Genomic DNA, 22,830 nt, shown 5'->3' on the forward strand with positions numbered 1-22,830 from the left:
TCGTGAGATCCTAAAATCCGTCACCAGATTGAAGTACCCGATCAAGAGACATCTTGTGTTCCTTGGTACACTGTCCTGTGTTGTCCTTTGCCTACTTACTGGACCATTGATAGACCTCTTATCGCATTGTAGACTTGCGGGTTCTAGTGAACACAGATTCGGTCAGTGCTTGTGGCTAATCTTTGCTGTCTTCTTTGTTGGGCAAGGGACTCACTGCGGAAGAAACACCGGAGATGCGACCATGGTTAAACGTTGGTCAGTCACTTCTAAAAGAGAGGAATGGCAAAACACCAAGCTTCCACAATAGAAATTTCTGATCTACAAAGGTTCCCCACTCCTATACAGATCATTTGTAAGGGCTGCACTGGAGGAAGGCTCCATAACGTGGCGAAGATCCATGGTGAGGGAATACAAATCTTTAACATACTGAATTGCTACCTTGTAACACCTTGTTTACTCAGTTCGCAAGTTATTCGCGAAGTTATGTCTGGGGGGGGGGGGGGGGGAAGGTGAAAGAGAGGGAGGTGGGTGGGGTGTGGTGGAACGTGGAGGGATAGTGGGTAAGTTTGAGAAAGCTAATCCAAGAGGCTCTTGAGACAGATCTAACCTGGATGAAATGTCCTACCAGGTTTGATGACCCTTATCCTTTTGGTCAGAAGATAATACACAATGTATTGTAACTTCATAACCGATCACAGAAACAAAGGCGATCGTATCACCTAACAGCAAACTCTTTGACCTTGACTAAAATTTATATCAAGTTAAATCTAGTTTTTTCTTATACTTGAGAGTTACTTATGATAACGTCACAACATTGCTGATTTCTTTGAGGTCATACAATCCTTCCGAAAATGTATATTAAGATTACTATATGAAATCGCTATATTTCACGTAGAAACCACTTTAACATGTTCTTCCTTTCCTTGCTACCAATAATTGATTATTTGTAGCAAATAAACAACACAACAGGTTAATAGGAGACACGCATTTGACTTATACCAAAACTGTATGACTCAAGGAAGCTGTTGCATAATATCCAAATTCAATTTAGCGGGTGTTTTCAAAAGTAATATTTATTTAAAAGATAGTGAAGGACACAAGATCATATTTTACACAAGCAACTGTAACGCAAACGCGCCAGATGATTTAATATTACTAAAATACAAACATAATATTAAAATTTCCATATCTTCAGAAATTTTACAGGCGTGCGAAGTCTAAGACAATTTTTGTAATCAACACAAATTCCTTTAATATGCGAACTTCGTACGTAGTTTTTACTGTGTTTAGATTATATAGAAAATTATTTATGTTTCTTTGATTAGGTGATACGCAGGTTTGTGAGAACAGTAATCAATTCAAGTATGATTACACCTACCAAAATATACATTTAGACAGATACAATACGCAGAAGAGATCACTATTAATTTAACACCTACACAATTTAAAATAGCGCTACTTCGTTTTGTGACATTCTTTAATCTGATGGAGAAACGCAAACACATTTAATAGAGATGCAAGGCTCATTCGAGAGTGAGTTGTTGAGATAGGGCAGCTAACCGGCAATACTTCTCATTTTTATGAGTGCTAACCAAATGTAGGTTGCCATCAGTGTATAAACTCGTCAAATTTCAGTCGTGCACATCTTTTATGAACTGTTTACAAAAACATACTGAGCTATTTTTAAAATATATTTTAATTTGTCAAAATTTACTTTGTACATAGTTACAAAAAAAATGGTTCAAATGGCTCTGAGCATACCGGGACTTAACTTCTGAGGTCATCAGTCCCCTAGAACTTAGAACTACTTAAACCTAACTAACCTAAGGACTTCACATACATCCATGCACGAGGCAGGATTCGAACCTACGACCGCAGTGGTCGCCCGGTTCCAGACTGTAGCTCCTAGAACAGCTCGGCCACTCCGGCCGGCAGTACATAGTTACAAAAAAGCTGACAACACAAGTGAACTTCGGGATCAGAGGCCTAGAACCGACAGCAAGCATTGAATTCGTCACATTACATTAATCTATCCCACAAGTTGGATTTGTAACAGGATATACTGAATATGCTCTTAGACTTTACTTACCCGAGGCTACACTGAGTCACAGCGCCAGAGATTGCGTCAAAGATTATTATTCCGCCGCCTCCACTGCTGCAGTAGTAGTTCAGAGGCTGTCGAGGGCAGTTGTTGTTCTGTTGGGCGAGAGAGTAGATGCTGTTCGGTTGGTGTAATGTATAGACGGAAGATGTTGCAATTATCACAGTTATTTTTCGTCAATATATATTGAGGTAAAAAAAAGTATTACAAATTTCTTTAATGACAATGCCTCTTGTTCACAGGTTCAGTCAACAAAGCATCTGGCTCGTGTTCATGTATTAGACTTGTAATTATGGTTTCTATGTGCAATTAGTTCATGGTAAATGGTGTTTAAAATATCTTGAGGACGAACCGAGCCAGATACATGTACGTTGAGTCACACTACCACACACAGAACAGTTACACTTGTGCTTTGTTGTTTCGTAGCTTTATAGTTGCAGAGAACTTAATTAATCAATTGTGTTAATTGAAATTACTTGTCATTCTTTACTTTTATTTTATGCAGTCAGATTGCGTGCTAATACTAGTCAGGGCCAACCTGTTACGAGACTTCGTAACCGGACACACAGTTGCTAAAGTTATTGCATCTATTCATTATTCTTTTTAATTAAGCCCCCATGCACGTGGCGACCGCTGCTTCGGATCGTCCCCTGGAATTCTCTTGATAGTAAAAATAGCAGACAGTAGTATTGTTGTAGTAATTTGTAGTTTAGTAATTGTAGTCTATATTGCACGTATAGATTTTGTAATTGAACATTTGTAGTTGTCCTGTCATTCTTCTGATGGTATTTTTGTAGAATTTAATTTTTGATGAGTCGTATACGAGTTTGACAATTTTGTGCAATTGTGAAGGTTTCAAATGTTCGTTAATCATGTTTGTCGGGAAGCACTTCGTGTGGATGGTATTGTTGGTGATAAAGTGTTATATTGTGCGTAATTTTCGTACAGTGACGAGTTTTGTATGTTTTGTAAATGATTACGCGATCGATGAAAAAGGCAAAAATGATGGATAGTCAGAATGACGAAATTGTTAACATGGCGAACTCGCCAACACGGGAGAACAGTATAATGAATAATGAAGTAGAAAACAGTTTTATATGCCGGGAAAAAAGTCCGGAACCAGTTCAAAATTTTTCATAATCAAAAAGTTTTCAGAATATGAGATTAACGACAGAAGATTCTGGAATAGTATCGAACACAGATTGCTTTACAGCTATGGCGAAGGAAGTTAGTTTTACGGGAAATGTTAGGGGCGAAAAGTATTTCGAATCAGTTAATATGGAGCAGTTGATGAGTGCAATATTAAATTTGGGATCACAGCTAGGATTTGAATTAAAAACAGAGATAGGAACATTGGCAACACGGTTAGACTAACATCTACATATACATGACTACTCCGCGATTCACATTTAAGTGCTTGGCAGAGGGTTCATCGAACCACAATCATACTATCTCTCTACTATTCCACTCCCGAACAGCGCACGGGATAAACGAACACTTAAACCTTTCTGTTCGGGCTCTGATTTCTCTTATTTTATTTTGATGATCATTCCTACCTATGTAGGTTGGGCTCAACAAAATATTTTCGCATTCGGAAGAGAAAGTTGGTGACTGAAATTTCGTAAAGAGATCTCGCCGCGACGAGAAACGTCTTTGCTTTAATGACTTCCATCCCAACTCGCGTATCGTATCTGCCACACTCCCTCCCCTATTACGTGATAATACAAAAAGAGCTGCCCTTTTTTGCACCATTTCGATGTCCTCCGTGAATCCCACCTGGTAAGGATCCCACACCGCGCGGCAATATTCTAACAGAGGACGAACGAGTGTAGTGTAAGCTGTCTCTTTAGTGGACTTGTTGCATCTTCTAAGTGTCCTGCCAATGAAACGCAACCTTTGGCTCGCCTTCCCCACAATATTATCTATGTATTCTTTCCAACTGAAGTTGTTCGTAATTTTTACACCCAGGTACTTCGTTGAATTGACAGCCTTGAGAATTGTACTATTTATCGAGTAATCGAATTCCAACGGATTTCATTTGGAACTCATGTGGATCACCTCACACTTTTCGTTATTTAACGTCAACTGCCACCTGCCACACCATACAGCAATCTTTTCTAAATCGCTTTGCAACTGACACTGGTCTTCGGATGACTTTACTAGACGGTAAATTATAGCATCATCTGCGAACAACCTAAGAGAACTGCTCAGATTGTCACCCAGGTCATTTATATAGATCAGGAACAGCAGAGGGCCCAGGACGCTTCCCTGGGGATTACCTGATATCACTTCAGTTTTACTCGATGATTTGCCGTCTATTACTACGAACTGCGACCTTCCTGACAGGAAATCACGAATCCAGTCGCACAACTGAGACGATACTCCATAGGCCCGCAGCTTGATTAGAAGTAGCTTGTGAGGAACGGTGTCACAAGCTTTCCGGAAATCTAGAAATACGGAATCAACTTGAGATCCCCTGTCGATAGCGGCCATTACTTCGTGCGAATAAAGAGCTAGAGCTGCGTTGCACAAGAACGATGTTTTCTGAAACCATGCTGATTACGTATCAATAGATCGTTCCCTTCGAGGTGATTCATAATCTTTGAATACAGTACATGCTCCAAAACCCTACTGCAAACCGACGTCAATGATATAGGTCTGTAGTTCGATGGATTACTCCTACCACCCTTCTTAATCACTGGTGCGACCTGCGACATTTTCCAATCTGTAGGCACAGATCTATCGGTGAGCGAGCGGTTGTATATGATTGCTAAGCAGGGAGCTATTGTATCAGCGTAATCTGAAAGGAAGCTAATCGGTATACAATCTGGAACTGAAGACTTGCCCGTATCACGCGATTTGTGTTGCTTCGCAACCCCTAAGGTATCTACTTCTAAGAAACTCATGCTAGCAGCTGTTCGTGTTTCAAATTCTGGAATATTCCATTCGTCTTCCCTGGTAAAGGAATTTCGAAAAATTGCGTTCAATAACTCCACTTTGGCGGCACAGTCGTCGGTAACAGTACCATCGGCACTGCGCAGCGAAGGTATTGACTGCGTCTTGCCGCTTGTGTACTTAACATACGACCAGAATTTCTTCGGATTTTCTACCATATTTCGAGACAATGTTTCGTTGTGGAACCTAGTAAAGGCATCTCGCATTGAAGCCCGTGCCACATTTCGCGCGTCTGTAAATTTTAGCCGATCTTCGGGATTTCGCGTTTTTCTGAACTTCGCATGCTTTTTCCGTTGCCTCTGCAACAGCGTTCGGACCTGTTTTGTGTAATGGGGGATCAGTTCCATCTCTTATCAATTTATGAATTATGAATTTCTCAATTGCTGTTGCTAGTATATCTTTGAATCTGAGCCTTATCTCGTCTATATTTGCATAGTCAGTTCGGAAGGAATGGAGATTGTCTCTTAGCAAGGCTTCAAGTGACACTTTATCCGATTTTTTATATGAAATTATTTTGCGTTTGTTTCTGGTGCATTTGGAAGAAACGGTATTGAGCCTAGCTACAACGACCTTGTGATCACTAATCCCTGTACCAGTCGTGATGCTCTCTATTAGCTCTGGATTGTTTGTGGCTAAGAGGTCAAGTGTGTTTTCGCAACCATTTACAATTCGCATGGGTTCGTTGACTAACTGCTCGAAACAGTGGTGAACAAGAAGGTGCTTAAAACATCAATGGAGGCCTGTACTGTGATAGTGTCACGCAAAATAATAAGGGCTGCAAGCACCCTCCGTGAAAAACACGACCACACCATAACACCACCGCCTCCCAATTTTACTGTTGGCACTACACACGATGGCAGACGACGTTCAAAAATGGTTCAAATGGCTCTGAGCACTATGCGACTTAACTTCTGAGGTCATCAGTCGCCTAGAACTTAGAACTAATTAAACCTAACTAACCTAAGGACATCACACACATCCATGCCCGAGGCAGGATTCGAACCTGCGACCGTAGCGGTCGCTCGGTTCCAGACTGCGGCACCCAGAACCGCACGGCCACTAGACGACGTTCACCGGGCATTCACCATACCCCCAACCTGCCATCGAATCGCCACATTGTGTACCGTGATTCGTCACTTCACACAACGTTTTTCTACTGTTCAGTCGTCCACTGCTTGCGCTCCTTACAGCAAGGTGTCGTTTGGCATTCAGTTCATTCAGTTGATAACTAAAGGTGCCATTGTGATTTCTCAGAATTTTTGCAAAAGAAATAATAATTTTCGTTAGTTTCACGTTTTTCTTACACTAACTAGCACTACTCCAGTACCCAATTATCCCACTAGTTACGTAAGAAATTTTGTGAATTTTTGTGTCATTTCCTGACAGCAGACGATTCCGGAAGATATTTATTGCTGAAAGTTTTTCAGGCTTTTCTCTTTAGAACGTTAGGAGCGTCTGTCTGACTTCTGTAGTAGTGTGGGGGTGGAAATTGCATCTTGAAGGAGCCACAGGGTAAAGGGTACATCTCAGATTAATCCGTTACGCAGAATGACAGAATAGCACCCACACGCTCACAGATAATGGTGACCCTGCCAGGATAGGTAAAATAGGCAAGCTACCAGGATAGGAAAGTGTCAGGATAGTTAGGTACGGCAAATCGCAGCAGTAGCACTTTGAAGAACTTTCTTTCATGTATTAAATAGCTATTTGCAAAGATTAGGATCAGAATAGATACAGGTAGTGAAAAAAGCAGAATTGTAGGGAAAGGGGTGTGTGTTGTTGTGTTGGAAAAGTTAGCATTTTTGTACGATTTTTGTGTAGCTGTTAGGGCATAGGATTTTCAGGTGATAGGCACAGACGCAGAGTGATGCAGATATGCTGTGTGACGCAGCATCATATAAGTTAAAATTAAGAAATAACATTTTTCTCCCTTTGCAAGCGCACAGCTGGAGATTAGAGACTTTAGTAGAGCAGACAGAACATTAGCCGAGAAGTCACGACGTTGTTGTTGTTGTTGGTTCTACTAACTGGTAAGTGGTCGTACAGTTTTGTAGATAGAGTTGTGGTTTGTTGAAAGAATTTTCATGTTAACGAGAGCACAAGCCAAAAGGTTACGTGAGAGACAGCAAGTAGAAAAGATGGGGAAGAATCAACCAGACAGACAGCAAGTAAACGAACTTATTGAGAATAGGACAGAAGGTGAACCTGAGAATAGGGCAGACGGTGAATCAGAGAATAGGACAGTCGGGGAGCTGCAGAATCAGCAGGTTCAGTTAGACTGGGATAAAATTGCGACGGATCAGATAGATGGGAATCGAAGGGATGAGTACATCGAATTTCCAGAATATCAAATTCCAGGTAGGGCACATTCTGAGACAGAAATAGACAGCCCACGTAGGAACTGGCAAAGATTAGAAGCGAAACGAGCACAGGAAACGCGTTTGTTTGCCGCATATTCAGGGACAAAATACGCGTCAATACAGTCAATGAACCGGCAGTTAGCTAACGTTCAAAGAGAAGTAGGCAGTGAGGAAGTGGGCGAACATTTAGAATACGTCGAACCTATCGTACACATTCAAAATATTCCCCAACAACAGACACAGAATTTTGCGGGGTTGCGGCCGCCACGAAAAGGTTCCGTAACAGACGCAACTGTACCTGCAAACACAAGACATACACAACAGAGAGGGCAGAATGCGGAGTTGTTTGCGCCACGTAGTGGTTCAATGACAAACGCAACTAGTACTCAACACAGACAGCACGGATTATTGCAGTTATCAAACTTAGAAACGCCACGGCATAGCCCAGTAAACGACGTAACTGACAGAGCAGAAAACAATAGATCGAGAATACTTAGTTCAGCAAAAGGTAGTGCTACAGGACAGGACGTGATCATTGAGGTGTTACAAAAAATGAAATCTAGTATCACGAAACAGAATACACAGATAACAAAACAGTATCATGAACTGAAACAGGATAATCAGGCTATTAAGACACAGATCCAACAGGTTAAAATCCAGATGGAAGAAGGGATCACCAGAATTGATAGTCAGATCACTCAGATAAACAAAGACGCAAATGAACCTAGAGAAAGAATTCAGGTACTAACACAAGGTCAGCAGCAATTACGCACTGACGTGGACAAGGTCCAATTGGACATGGTAAACGTTGACAAAAAGGTGGAACGTTTTTAAAAAAAAGCCACTCGAACAGCAATACTAATTTCGGAAGAACAAGCAATTCAAAGCAAGGTCGCAAATGTTGCACTGAAAAAATATGATCAGCGCATCAATAAAATAGAACTTAAAAACAAAGATCAGTTGAAAAGCTTCGAACAGAGTTGATACAAACTATCGAAGAAAAGATCGAGACCGATTACACCTGTAGCGAAACAACTGACGCGTCAAGCGTTAATTCAGTACACGAACACGCGCCGTCTAAGAAAGTTCAAGTGTAACCAAGGTTAGACGTAACACTCGCGCAGAAATCGAAACAGAAAACCCCGATTAAAGTAATACATGACATGCCACAGGACCAGGCACAGTACCTAGAAAAACGGAACAGATACATTCAGCCGATAACAAACGAAAGACAGGCAACTGAACCAGTAAATCCAGTGACACAACATAATAGCAGCACAGGTACCATACCGAGAATGACGAGAGTAGAAACACACGAACAACACTTTTGTTCACCAGTGACACGATATGACGCGGACATGAGTCAGGATATTGAGAATAGGCAGAGAGGCAGTAGATTGCCGGAGAATAAACACGACGACACAAACAGTGGCAGAATATTTGAGTCCATAAATCAGCCACGAACCGGATTTATGAGTAGATATGATACAGACCACTTCCGTACAGTTAGAAAATTTCAACATTTCAAGGAAGAAGGCGGTAGCTTGCATGCACGCACATTCAGCGATCAGTTTCTAGTAGACTTACCAAACCACTGGAGCGTAGCTCACAAACTTGACTTCATTTGTGCACACATGTCAGGGACAGTAGCAGAGGTGATGCAAAAGATCGCGGCTACCTGTACGTCTTACCTGCAGTTCAAAACAGCATTTCTCGAAAGATATTGGCCTAAGGAGGCGCAAAAGAAAATTAAATACGAGTTACTTCAGATGACACCATATGAAAACTCAAGAGAGAAAAGCGTGGTAAAATTCTTTGATACAATGGGCAAAAAGAATCAATGCCTAGACAAACCATACAGTAACGGAGAGCTGATACGTCTATGTAGAATGAAATTACCGGTAAAGTATCAACAGGCGACAGTAGGAAAAAATGAAAATACCGAAGAATTCAAAGAGGTTTTAAGGGAACTTGAATTTATGTTAAGACGAGGTGAAAGAAAAAAGAAAGGAAAGGGAACAGCAAAAGGAGAGGACTAGGAACGACTATTCCAATAATAATAGTCGTAATCCTAACACCAATAATTTCAAGCAATTTAACAGATGAGGACAGTGGCACAATGGAGACAATTGGCATAGAAACGATATCCAGAATCATTGGTACCGAAATAGTAATGGTAATGGACACTCATACAGTGGCGGATATGGGTTTAGGAATCAAAATGCCAACGGTCAAGGGCACTTTGAAAGAGGTCACGATGTTAGTAACAGCAACTGGCGAGACCAGGGCGCGAATAATTACCGAGGAAATTATGGTCCACAGAGACAAGAACAACACAGCAAAGGGAAACCAGACGTAGAAGTTAGGCCACCGAATACTGCAAAACGTAAAGACTGAATTGAAAAATGCGGAAGATGTTAGGGAAACTAACGTCCACCTTAGCTTATACTAACCACTAAATCAAAAACTAAATTAAGAATCAACCAAATAACACATTAATTAAAAGAAAAAGAGACACAATGCGCACTAACAATCTCTTGTAGTATCAAGTACATTACAACAAGCACACAAACAATGAATGGTACACAACAATTAAAAGAATGAAGAAGTGGTAGGATATAATTAGAATAAAGAAAATAAATCATATATATACAGTAATTTTCGCCACTATCAGAAAATTCTTGCATTATATAAAATTAGAGTTTTTTGTAAATAAAAAATATATGTAAAACAAAAATTGTAAATATTTCTACACGTCAGAGGGATATCGCCACCAACACCAATCACCAGCTCCCTTAACACCAGATTCTTCGAGATAGTGACGGAGAGTGTACAGACATGTTGAGAAAGCACTTAGGGCAATAACAACAACATGAAGACCAACGCTACACTGGAAATGCTGGTTGCAACCAGGTTGGACTTCAGGAGGACAACACGCAACACAGACATTTCATATGCCATGACACTGCTACACAATGGAAAAGTGTGGGGAAATCATAATACAATGAGATAACAATGAAGGTACAAAAAATTACTAAGATTTACAAACCCATCAAGTAACATTTGGAAAGGCAGTCAGATCCTACAAATCCTATAGCACTCCTATACTAAAATTCACATATTCCTAGCCCAAGAAGAACATAAGAATGCAAGAAAGAAGAGAAGATCAGAAGATGCCAGATGAAGTAGGGCAGAAGACAGCAAGATACCTTTCTCTCCTATCCTCCAAAGCAAATTGCTACAAACGTCTTTCCATGAACGTTGAGGCATGGCAGCTACTACAACCATCTCTCCCAAAATAAACCTTGAATCGTCAAACAAATACAAGCGAACGGCAAATGGAATATTAAGTAGTACCAACCAACATTATCTAGAAATAAATTCAGCAAACTGAACAGTATTCTCCCTCCCACATCATCAAATCGCCATACCGAACCATGTGTGAAGTACCAAGACGTCACAGCACAATATAGGGTGACGATCGTCGGTAGTCAACTACAATCATCGAACTGCCATACCGTCAGGGTGTGACAGCAAAGGAGTACCAAGACATCACTGTTTATGCAGTAAACCACAGTCATTATCATCGGTTAAAAGTACCATTCCATGATGATAACGTCAACAAATAAGACCGAACATTACATGCTATAGCGCTTCTCACATGATTTGTGACACCCATATAAATGAGTCGACACCCTGAAGTACTTCAAGGGAGATCAAGCACAGAAACTGACAGATCAACACAAAACGAAAAGACTATAAAACAAGTGTAGATTTATGAAAATTATATACATTTTTAATATGATATTTTTCTTCTCTTTCTTTGTAAAAGTAATTATTTTTATTATGTATGTAAAGTCCATAATTTATAGATACCTTAAAACCTATTGTAAAGAAACTTAGTATAGTTATATAATTTCACAAACTCATGGGAAGTCTATTTGTTTCTTTTATATGTAAAATTAGAAAGGGATTTATGCAGGATTTTTCTTCTTTTAGTAACATTCAAAAACACCTTTTTGGGGTAATAATATTAATACCGAGGATAGAATTAAGAGGAAACGCTTCTTCATTCTTACAAAAAAACAAAAAAACACTAACACATATAGAAAAAGATAATACCGAAATAAATAAAACAAAGTAACACAACAGAGCTTTGGCGAACATTTATGCAAAGCCTAACTGAAGAAAAGAGATAATGACATAACACACTGTACACTTATGAGTTTATAAAAATTAATATTGCGAAAACAATTTTTGGAAATGAAAAAGGAAAACAGAGACACGTACTGGCAATGACAAAAAATAACAACCTTTGTAAAGTCTATATTTGCCTAACAACAAAACATAAATTTTAGTATAAAAAATAGAAACAATATCCATAAAGAAATCATTAGAAAAATATTGTCAAGAATGGCTGAGAAAAGTTTATTGGAAAATCTAAAAGAACAATTTTTGCCTGACTTTCTCAATGCTTTCCTCGGCATTCACAAACCCCAGACAAAAATTTGTCAGAAGGAGGGAGGTATGTAAGACGTCGTGGTCTCCTGCTCTTCATTGCTTACATATTCCGCCCTCACAATCATATTCTGCACATGAAGACGCTTCATTCGAACCCAAATTCGATAAGATAATGTCAATGTTGTATGAATTCATGTAAACAATATGCAGAAAACTAGTAAATCACAAATGCGCTCTGAGATTGAAATACTCACACATTCAAGACACGACGGTCGCAGGGGCTTTTAGTTCGGGAGATGCAAACCGCACAACGGGACGCTGGTCCCTTCAGAGGACGAGTCAACCTCGACCGCCCGTGGAGCAGACGGTGTTTGCCCAAGTGAAAGGAAGAACGACTTTGTGTTCGGCTTAAAAGCAAATTCCACTATATTGTCTGGGAGCATCCAGCCTACGCATTGTTTACAAACAGAGCACACAGTTTCAGAGATTTTCACAGAGAGAGAGCAAACGCTAAACGCCGATGCTACAGATTTCCAAATTGGTCGCCTTAAACGAATCGTCATTCTCTCGTTTTAGAAGAGCAATGCTGACTGGCAGACGATATTTCTGACGCCTTGTGCTGAAGGAGTAATGGAAGAGACCGAAAGATATACCTCTTCACATCTGGCATGCAGAGGGGCCGTTCCGTTATCACTCTTGGAGTGAGAACACGTAACGAGAGCGTGCACGCTCGTACGTGTATTCAAAGAGCGAGGAACAGGTCTCTCCTCAGTATTTCACTGGGAGACCACCTCTGTCGAGAGCGAATCAGAGTGCGACTCTATATTGAGTCCTTGCAATTAAGCGTTGTTCACTGTGTTGGCCGCCACACTTATTGTGAGGTGTGAACTGACAGAGTTATAGTTAAACGCCTGGGAGAGAAATTTTGAGTGGCATCGCAGTGGACTGGTTACCTGACCGGTGTACCACGCCAATAGTTAGACTAGGAGCAAATAGGAGTCCTTGACTTCACCAAGGCATAGGGAGAGTTTTATTGGCGATGGTCAATCCAGATAGAACGAGAGTTATTTTATTTGTCAGCAGCGAGCGGCGCAGACAGCTGTCATCGCAGCTTACGGTACTGTGTGCTACAGCTCTTGCGAGCCCCTCATTTCCTCCAAAACAGTACACTTCACTGCATTTCACACGTGACAGCCTCGACCGTACCTGGCAACATTCTTACGGATGAACACTTCCTGGTAAATTAAAACTGTGTGCCGGACCGAGACTCGAACTCGGAACCTTTGCCTTTCGCGGGCAAGTGCACTGTCACCTGAGCTACCCAAGCACGACTCACGCCCCGTCCTCACAGCTTTACTTCTGCCAGTACCTCGTCTCCTACCTTCCAAACTAAACAGAGGCTCTCCTGCGAACCTTGCAGAACTAGCACTCCTGAAAGAAAGGATATTGCGGAGACATGGCTTAGCCACAGCCTGGGGGATGTTTCCAGAATGAGATTTTCACTCTGCAGTGGAGTGAGCGCCGATATGAAACTTCCTGGCAGATTAACACTGTGTGGCGGACCTAGGGCGTGAATCGTGCTTGGGTAGCTCAGTTGGTAGAGCACTTGCCCTCGAAAGGCAAAGGTCCTGAGTTCGAGTCTCGGTCTGGTACACAGTTTTAATCTGCCAGGAAGTTTCATATCAGTGCACACTCCGCTTAAGAGTGAAAATCTCATTCTAACTGATAATTATTCAAGTTGAGTAGGCGCGGCTCTCAGCCATTCTGTCAAGTCAATAACAATCTTAAACTCTGTATAGAAATTTCAAAAGCGAATAATATCCTTGAGAGGTAACTTCACATTTCGAAAAGAACCCGGAAATAACTTGCTCAGTTCATAACTAAATGTGCCATTGTGATTTCTCAGAATTTTTGCAAAATAAGTAATAATTTTCGTTAGTTTCATGTTTTTCTTACATTAACTAGCACTACTCCAGTACCCAATTATCCCATAAGTTATGTAAGAAATTTTGTGAATTTTTGTGTCATTTCCTTACAGCGGACGACTCCAGAAAATATTTATTGCTGAAAGTTTTTCAGGCATTTCTCTTTAGAACGTTAGGAGCGTCTGTCTGACTTCTATAGTAGTGTGGGGGTGGAAATTGCATCTTGCAACACACACACACACACACACACACACACTTACATACATATATTTTTATGCAATTACATACATGCATTTAAATTACATTTATGGATTATGTAGTGTGGTAATAGATTCGCAAGTGGCACTACCACGCCAAAATACTACTGAACTATTGATCACAAAACAATTTGCGCTTGTGGAACTAATTAAATTTTAATTACATTTCCACTATGTAATTCTTCCACAATAATTAAAACATTGATTGAATACTCTCTGAATAACATATAATTTCGAAGTGGATTTCGCAAATTAGAGGAGACAATTATTTTTAAATGAATCCGAAATGATTATGCTGGCAGCACCGCAGCAGATTTCGAGATGAGTGTGATTGTTCAAAATATACTGTAGTTCCTAAAATTCTCGTTTTATTGCGGGAAGCAATGTTCCCGTGACGGTGGAAGAGTGACAGTAATCAGAGGAGGTTGGAATGTAACCACATGCAGAAACACATGGGTTGGATAATAATCAGTGGCAACACTATTATAATTCACAACAGACATTTTTACAGACGTTCACTGTACTAATGCACTCAATGAAGTCACCCCACATCTCTATCACCTTCACCCAAACAGATAGAAGGCGTCGTGTGGCGGCAAATAGGTACTTGGTGTAAGAACTGGATGAAAGGGCAATATTAATTCGCTTTCGAGTGTGGTGTGTGGCGAAGGGTATTTTGTTTTTCGGTGTGTCTGTCTGTTCGGTACAAATTTTGCAACTGTTTTTAAAGTGACTTCCCGTTAAGTTATAGACTTGAAATGTTCAACTTAGCTCCGAACTGGATATTAACTCGCTGTTTTTTTCTGGTGTGCGATGGAGAGTAGGTGCTTGGTGTACCACTGCTATTTCCCTGTTTTCTTGTTCCAGTCACGAATGTTTCAAACATGGAATGATTGCTGCTAAGTTTCTCTGTCACCTAACACGCTATCACCTTTGGGCTGGCAAGAGACTAGTTAGCGACAATGCAGCTACATTCCTTTCCAATCAGTTCAGGAGAATTTGTTTCAATCAGGACATTGATCACATAACCACCACTCGTTATTATTCACACCCGTCATTTGCAGAAAGAGCTAACAGGAACCTTGAAGTGGCATTCATTGCATATTACCATCAAGATACGCCACAATGGGACCAATTGATTCCTTGGCTGGGTTATGCCTCCAGTACTGCCAACAGCGATCGTCATAGGACCTCTCCTGTTAAGTTGATGCTGGCGAACACTAATACTTCTCTGTTTCTCTGTTATCTAAGCTTTGGAAGACTGATGATCTATTGCCAGAATATATGATCTTGCCACAATTAAAGGGAATTGGCAGAATGCGAGGGCCAACATATTGGCCACGACCATAGAGAGGCGGAAAGATACATGCAGGAGAGACAGGCCACGAAGTTGGAAATGGGAGATAAGCCTTTATTAAGACTTTTTGGCTACAAGCAAAGGGGCTGATAAAGTTACAGGGAAAATATTGTCCAGGTTTGTGGGTCCCTGTGAGGTTATTAATAACCTAACCCCAGTATCTCTTCTGGTATGGGATGTGGCGTCTGGGAAGACTCATTAGGTAGCATAAGGCAGGCTGGTGAGTAAGAGTAATGTTAAGGAGGGAAGGTGGGGCCTTGTTCGGGGGTCACGGTAACACTTTGTTGTAACTGATATAATCGTTAGTGTAACTATTGACAGAATTACTGATATAACTACGGCTACTCAAGCAGTTACGCTTGTACGCTTGGCAGGATTTCGTTTGGTGATGTCCTACCCTATTCCCCCCTCCTCCCCCCTCCCCGCCCCCACCTCACTACCAAATAAGTGAAGATTTAAGTGTGGGGGGGGGGGGGGAGATTTAACTACGTTAGATGGTTCGAGATTTCCGCTGGGATCTTTTGAGTGATTTGTCTTCGTACAATGTCTTTGGTGGTACGAATCAGGTGTGCGAGGCTAGCGAGGGTGGAGCGCTGAGTGGTGAGGATGGCATGTGGCTCTGCGCCCACAGGAAGAGTTGGTGAGCGTAACGGCTGGCGAGAGGACGTGCTTTGATGAGGCTGCTGGGAGCAAAGGAGCATGGGTGTACGAACGAAGGCACATGCACAGGCTTTCGCTAATTCAGAGGAAGAAGGTGACACGCCATGGTAGCCATCTTGTGTAGAATGATGGTATGTCGCTTTCGGAACATTTAAAACTTTTCGTCGAGGGGACTGGTTGTGCTTTCACCCAATGAAGTTATCTTGTGCTAGAACTTCATAGAACGTCACCGAAGTGTGTAGTGAAGCTGATCTCCTAAGAGGGGGAGAAATATGGACAGTGCCGGTGACATATAAGTTGATTTGGTATCGCGGAATTAAGGCACAAAGTGTAACCTGCTGTATTGGTCGAGGAGGACCCAGTTTTCTGGTAGTCAGGCCTGAGAAATGTGGTACGAGTAGTACAAAGGGGTGGGTAGATTTCAAGTAATTTTTAGTAACGTTCGTTTGTACATGGTACCTTGACAAAAAGTTGTCTTTTGTGTTACTATAACATCTCACTGTGCTCGGTTATAAAGTGCACTGGCATTTTTCTTGTTTAATGACTGTATGTATTGACACAGTGCAGTAATTACCGGAAATAGTGTCCAGCTCTCAGATTAATAAGTTGGTAACTATTCTTGGTAAATTGTATTTTATGAATTACATTTCCTTTGGTTCAATAAATATAAATGATCGAGTGAGAACTTAAGCTGATCATTTTCTAATACAGCTTTGGTTAAATTATTTGTTACCGACAGCTCTCGAAAATGATTTTGGCAGACTGATTTAACTTCTAGAAATTCAATAGCGAGTATCCTCTGGAATTGTTAGGTTTTAGATTATTGTAAAGGAAATCTTCATGAAAATAGCTGAAGCACTAAAACTTTGAGAATTAACTGAGAGGTATGTGACCTGATTCTTAACGGTCAAAGGTAGTTAAGTGTACTCTGAACAGTGAGTTGTATGAGGTTTTTTTTCCAATTTCAACTTAACGGGATGAAATGCAGCTTTGGTCGATGGAGGTCGTTTTAGAAATTTGTTTTAATATTGTTGTTTAAATTATTATGAGCAATGTCTTTTCATAAGCTCTTGTAAGTGAATGTTAGAAAACAAAACAAAAGAATTGCAGTGTAAGACTGAACTGTTTAACAATTATTGTTGGATCTTAAATAAAGGAAGGAACTAACACTCGCCTTTAACAAAAAAAATGAAATGGTAGGGTATTGTATTGTATTGAACTGGGGACCTAGAAACGACAAAGAGGCTTCGTTCCCACCGTAGCCTCAGTGGTACACAATCCCACAACAGGCTACAGCAGTCCACTTACGCCACCCCCGCCCCACACAGAGCCCAGTGTTGTGCTGTTCTGCCCCTCTGGGAACGTCTCACACCAGATGAGTGTAACCCCAATGTTTGCGTGGTAGAGTAATTATGGTGTACGGTAAATGGAGAAAATGTCTGCGCAGCAATCGCCGACATAGTGTGACTGAGGTAGAATAAGGGGAACCAGCCCGCATTCGCCGAGGCAGATGGGAAACTGCCTAAAAAACCATCCACAGACAGGCCGGCACACTGCGCAAGGTCGGTATAATTTCGGATCTTACAACCACTCATCTACACACTTTGCCATAATTTACAACCACAATTAGGTATCATTTGATAGGTTGTATATCCTATATATGAATGCTTCAAGAAGACTGACATTGTCACGTACACCTTGTAAATAGTTGTTAACGCTTATTGCATGAAGGGTGACGGAATGTCTTTATTATCAAAACTGCATAATGAATGATTACCTGTACTAGTAGAGGTTGGAGCGCCAGTGAAAATGAAGCGGAAGCCGTAACTCAAGCCCTGGGTGGGAAAGCCCACACAGGAAGCGCCAAGACGGACGATCTGGGCACCTGAGCGTGGAAGCACAATAGTGACGGCTGGTCGGTGTTGTAGTGGGGCCAGAAGGATAACCGGATAATACTTCGGATACTCTGAAAATCTTGGACGCAGCTGAGGGGAACGAGGAAGCGTTACATCGGAAATCGCAGGCTGGATTATTTCCGAGGATTTTGACTCTGGGAAGCGTACCATTGTATGAGTATAGGTATTTCCTCACAAACTTTCCGCGCTGGACGACAAAAGACTAAAATATGGTTGATCGGCGCTCAGAAGAATCTGTAGAGAGGGAGAATATTCCGTGGTTTCGAGAATAGGATTGGCCTTCTGCAGTTACGTGGGAGGGGAGCCGAGTTTTGCTGGGATGCCAGCAGTGGAGAGAAGACTCTTCCGTTTTGAGCGCCTGGGTTTGACCGTCGCTCAGGGCCAGCTTTTGTTGATAAAGACGGACTTGCTGTCTTTGCTCTCAGGAGATTTTATAGTTAGAACGGTTAGGCATTGTACTGATGCGAAATTATGCGATTCTGGACTTCGCCTCCGGGTAGGGAGTAGTCGTTGAGTACGCAGCATTCAGTTATTGAGAGCACTTCCTCGTCCATACTCACTTAGAGACGTTATCTGAATTCCATCCTTGTGGTTCGGAAATCGAGTTTTTTGTCTGTGGAAAACAGAGAGGAGAAGACAGTATTAGACAATGCTAGTCAGAGGACCGCCTTCTGCCTTCCTAGTGTTAGAAAGAGTTTTTACTTTGTGGCTGGAGTTGCTCTATCGTCGCAGACATGTATGAGAACCATCACTTCGACGCACCAGACGCAGTACATACGGTGATATTGTTAATTGCTTTGGCTTATTAGTGTTATAAAGCTAAACAGCTGTGATCACGTAAATTTTATTTCCACTGAGGTTGCACACCACTGTTGATTATCTTTAAAGGAGTGGCTTCTAGTGTTTGGTACCTAGGTGATGTCAGTCATTTCGCGTTTTTTATATTACATCGTGTAGTCATAAAAAGGGGCGCATTCTGGCAATTAATAATTCGTATTAGTTAGGAAATTCATTGGTATCTCTTTATGTCCATTGGACGTTGATACATAAAAAGTTGTAATGTAAAGGGGTTTTAATCTACAACAAATGTATAAGCAGTAACAGCATTTATAATTTTATAGTTAGTAGTTCCCTTAATCATGCATTTATGTTTATGTTGTAATTTATATGTTAAGGAGCAAGAAGGAGGAGATATCATCATTAAGAGGTCCCAAGATCTGCTTCAGAGGGTAGTCAGATAGGGCCAAATTTTCATTTAGCGTTAAGTATTTTCCATTGTGCAGATTCATTTTACACTCGCCTGGAGTAGCGTCTTGGGTACGGCTTACCCTGCCAGGATTCTGCTTAGAGTCTTCTGATAGTAGCCATACGGTGGTTTGAAGCCTTGGAAATTAAAAAAAAAATTCTCATTTATAATGTTTAGTTGTTATTGATAGTGATCACTAGTTTGCATATTTAGTTTGCACTGGTAAAGTGACGGGATGACATTAAAAAAATTGTTGTCCTTTTAGTTTGTTTGTTTTGTACCGACACTGCTCGTTCACGACGGTGCCAGTAGTCTAGATTTTTTGCTGTAGATATTTTATGTTACATGTTCGTTGCATAATAAATGTCGGTAGTGTAAATTGTGTGTACTTTTAAGAGAACTCTTATCAGGGATCAGTCCATGATAACTATAGCGAAAGCGCGCTTAGTAGCACAACAGATCAGTAGTTGTAACAATATAGAAATGGTCAAGAATAGAATATAGTCCAGAAAGGCTGTGGGATGAGAAAGAGTTAGCTTTATTAGCAGCACTAGGCACAAGTGAGGAGAATACCAATCCGAGGGAAGTTTTTGAGGATGATAGACACGGTCAAGCCCGTGGTGTGCAATCTCAATAGCGAAGATGAGGAACAGAGACACTCTGAAGCAATCGCAGAGATACGGGACTATAATGTAGGGACTTCAAGTGAACCCGGAACAACTACGAATAGTGGTAGATCGCCTTGAGTGACATCGTCACGAGGCAGCACATCAGGGGTGCGTGGTCATGACATTCTTGAATAGCAAGAAATGGAAAGGGCAGAAGATCACCTAAGAGTAGAGGAAGGGTAAGTCACAATAGGAGAAAAGATTTAGGTAACACAGGTGTGTTGGACATCCTTGCATACCTAAAAGCAATGGGAAATGAATTTGGAAGCTAAATAAAAAGGGGGAATGATGTAGTACGCTCTGAAATGGGAAGAAAAATTCAAAACGTTAATGGTGAAATGGGAAGTAAAATTCCAAACGTTAGTGTCGAAATTCAGTAGATAAAACATGAAATGAGGGAAGTGAGAAATGAGGTAGTGACGCTGCGAACAAAACTAGAATGAGGAGGTCAGAGGAACTGAGAAGGAGGCGCTATTACTAGCGAGGAGAGCAAAGATGGGTAGAGGTGCATTAAAGAAGTTGTAGAAGCGCGCGAAACAAGTGGAAGTAACGCAGCTGCAAAAGACAGAGATCGCACCAAATAAGGCATTAACCACTGAGCTCTCACAATTTAAACAAAACATATAAATCGAAATTAAGCGATTATCTCAGGAAGTTAGGTCGCAACCTAGTAAAAACTCACATCTCAGACAAAAATATTAGGCGATTTGGAAACAAGAGAAACCGAAACAGCCGGTTCAAACTCAGCACGATCATGTCCAAGCCCAGATGATATTAGAATGTGCCCGAATGTAAGAGTTGCTCGAGACTACTGACTGAAAGCGTATCGCAGAGCAACAAAATATCACTAGACATATGGCCCCCGCGTCCACACAGGGCACAACTGGGTCGCAAATTGCGAATACGGAGAACAGCAATGAGATATTTCACATGCATAATTGTTACCTGATAATGCGCACCACGGAACATTTTTCCAGTGATGAAAACGTGACAGGGAGTAGAGGAGAGTATACCCAAAGTAACGGTAGACCGGAATAGTTAGCTCCAAGTGAGAATGTGGTAGGCCGAGTGGGAAGAAATTCTAATTAAATTTTCGATTTTCAGCATTTTATCTCTGTACGAAAATTCCAACATTATAGAGACGAGGGTTACGTTTTACACACAACAACTTTTGTTGAACAATTTGATTTATCCTTACCTCCTCACTGGCCTCTGATGCAAAAACTGGACTTCGTATGTTCACATATCGTGGGAACATCAGCCGAATGCATGCGGAACATTGCAAAAATGTGCAAGTCGTACGACGAGTTTCGTGACGCATTTTTAAGCTAAGACTGGTCCACGGAGACACAGGACAGGGTCAAACAGGAAATAATTATGAGCAGAGAGTTCAGGGTTTCATAGTCCAGTGAAGTATTTCGGGAACTTGACAAAGAAAAATCAGTATTTGGACGACCCATGCACACCGGCTGAGATCATAAGATTGTGCTACATGAAGTTGCCAATTTCCTACCAGCAAAACACTCGTCGGCCGATGTGGAAGTGATGTAGCAGGATTCAAGACTATCTTAAGAGAGTTAGAGATCGCTTTCAAAGAGCAGCAGGCGCGAGAAAAACGTAGGCACAGAGACGTGCTAATTGAAAGAAGTCAGAACAGTGGAGGGAGTAACAGAGGTCATAATTTGCAAACCAATGTAACTTGGCCGCCTCACCAAAACATGGACCATAGATATCGTTGTGGGAATAAGGTACAGTGGAAGAACTATGGCAAAGAATACAGGTAACAAAATGAACACAGGCGGGAGCAGCAAAGTAATGGCGCATAATGGGGCGACAGTTGAGAAACTCGTCAACGGTCGGACCAAGAATGGGGTGGGATGAATAAGAAGAGGAATCGGGAACAATCAATTGAAAATAGACCAGGAAGAATTAAAGTGAGCTTGTATGGAGAAAGTAAAGTATATTGTATATAGTTAACAATTAAATTAAGTTATTGCACTGAAGGGATATGTAGAGTTATCAATATTTTCTGTGCTATTATCATGTTAAAAGAGGTACTACACTGCATAAAAAGGGCAGGATGTCGAGGGTGAGAAAATTAGGGTATGTTTCTTTGCGTAGGATATAACTATGTGAACAGCAAACTGCGTGTACAATTTAGAAGGTGTTTGTAGTTTAAGATGTGCGATCTGTCCATGAAGGAATAAAGTAAAAATGAGAAACGTGTGGTACTGCAAAGAAATGTAAAGATGTGTGAATAGGTAAGTTTGTTACCCAATTGCTGTGGAACGTATTAGCAGGGAACGTCAGAATTTTGAAAAAGGTTTAGAACTACTTCATGAAATGAGTGTTTATTTTCCATGCTTAGCAGTGGGATCGCAGATGAGTGATATGCTGGTAGTGGTTTGCAGTGGCTCGCAGGTGTGTCGTCCAAATATGATTTGTCTCCATTCAGAGAAACGTGAGTTCACTAGGTGGCCTGCTCCATGTGGCTTTGCGATAGCGCAGCGTTGTTTGTATATGCAAATGTTGTGTTTATGCTGTTCAGAGAGACGGAATAATTGTGTACATGGTGGCCAGTTCTGCAGAATACTGTATGAGTGCACCAAAATGTTGGTTGAGTGCTATAGCGACATGAAATGGAAGTGTAACAAGGGGATATAGACACATAAAATTTAATAAAGGAAAGTAAGAAATTGTAGGATGTGAGGTCCACCAATTATGTAAGTATGAAAATGCTATATGTTCAAAGTACATGACATCGTGGATAATACAGAAGGGCATGACAATCATGTTGATCAGCAGTGATTTTATGTAATGTACTAAGATCTTTTTATATTTGAAGGTACCACTAGCAAAATAAAATGTAACTATAGTAACCTAAAAGGGAGAGTTAACAACAGATGAAGGTAACAGCAGCAGCT

General features: G+C 41.0%; 1 non-coding gene across 1 annotated transcript; it reads left to right on the forward strand.

Moving 5' to 3' along the window:
* The first annotated feature begins 13,455 nt into the window (after positions 1–13,455).
* Positions 13,456–13,530, forward strand: Trnas-cga. The gene has a single exon. It is a non-coding gene; the product is annotated as a tRNA-Ser (tRNA).
* The last annotated feature ends 9,300 nt before the right edge of the window (positions 13,531–22,830 follow it).

Source organism: Schistocerca piceifrons, chromosome 8, assembly GCF_021461385.2.
Source record: "Schistocerca piceifrons isolate TAMUIC-IGC-003096 chromosome 8, iqSchPice1.1, whole genome shotgun sequence".
Classification (NCBI taxonomy): Eukaryota; Metazoa; Arthropoda; class Insecta; order Orthoptera; family Acrididae; genus Schistocerca; species Schistocerca piceifrons.